We start from the raw sequence: 1,557 nt of genomic DNA, 5'->3' as shown, positions 1-1,557 counted from the left end.
TATGGACTTGTAGAGGATGTTCTGGTAAAAGTTGAAGACCATTACATCCCTGCTGATTTCATAGTCCTTGAGACTGGGAAGTGCATGGATGAATCCATCATCCTTGGCAGACCCTTCCTAGCCACAGCAAGGGCTGTGATTGATGTTGATAGAGGAGAATTGATCATTCAAGTGAATGAACAATCCTTTGTGTTCAAGGCTCAAGGATATCCCTCTGTCACCATGGAGAGGAAGCATGAAAAGCTCCTCTCAAAACAGAGCCAAACAGAGCCCCCACAGTCAAACTCTAAGTTTGGTGTTGGGAGGCCACAACCAACTTCTAAGTTTGGTGTTGAATCCCCACATTCAAACTCTAAGTTTGGTGCTGGGAGGTTCCAACATTGCTCTGAGCATCTGTGAGGCTCCATGAGAGCCCTCTGTCAAGCTACTGACATTAAAGAAGCGCTTGTTGGGAGGCAACCCAATGTTATATTTTATCTATTTTCCCTTGTTATTTTATGTTCTTTTGTAGGTTGATCATGAGACGTCACAAAATCAATTGAAAAAGCAAAAACAGAATGAAAAATAGAAAGAAAAACAGCACACCCTGGAGGAGACTTAGCTGGCGTTTAAACGCCAGTAAGGCTAGCAGATGGGCGTTTAACGCCCAGTCTGGCACCATTCTGGGCGTTTAACGCCAGAAAGGGGCACCAGACTGGCGTTAAACGCCAGAAATGGGCAAGAACTTGGCATTAAACGCCAGAAATGGGCACCAGCTCGGCATTTAACGCCAGATTTGGCACAAAGAGCAATTTTGCTTGCCACTTGGTGCAGGGATGACTTTTCCTTGACACCTCAGGATCTGTGGACCCCATAGGATCCCCACCTACCCCACCACTCTCTCTCTTCTTCACCAATTCACCAATCACCTCAACACCTCTTCCCCAAAAACCCTTCACCTATCAAATCCCATCTTTCTCTTTACCACTCACATCCATCCTTCATAAAACCCCACCTACCTCACCATTCAAATTCAAACCACTTTCTCTCCCAAACCCACCCTCCCATAGCCGAAACCCACCCCTCCCCCCACCCCTATATAAACCCATCTTCACTCTTTCATTTTCACACAATCTAAACACTACTTCTCCCCCTATTTTTGGCCGAACCACAAAGCCATTCCCTTTCCCTTCATTTCTTCTTCTTCTACTCTCTTCTTTCTTCTTTTGCTCGAGGACGAGCAAACCTTTTAAGTTTGGTATGGTAAAAGCATTGCTTTTTGTTTTTCCATAACCATTTATGGCATCCAAGGCCGAAAAAACCTCTAGAAAGAGGAAAGGGAAGACAAAAGCTTCCAAGGAAAGGGTGCATCAAGACCACTTCTATGAAGTTGTGGCCTTGAAGAAGGTGATCCCCGAGGTCCCTTTTTCACTCAAGAAGAGTGAATATCCGGAGATCCGACATGAGATCCGAAGAAGAGGTTGGGAAGTTCTTACCAACCCCATTCAACAAGTCGGAATCTTAATAGTTCAAGAGTTCTATGCCAATGCATGGATCACCAAGAACCATGACCAAAGT

The sequence above is a fragment of the Arachis duranensis genome, chromosome 2, assembly GCF_000817695.3.
Source record: "Arachis duranensis cultivar V14167 chromosome 2, aradu.V14167.gnm2.J7QH, whole genome shotgun sequence".
Lineage (NCBI taxonomy): Eukaryota > Viridiplantae > Streptophyta > Magnoliopsida > Fabales > Fabaceae > Arachis > Arachis duranensis.
The sequence above is the reverse complement of the archived record's forward strand: the minus strand, read 5'-3'. Positions refer to the sequence as shown.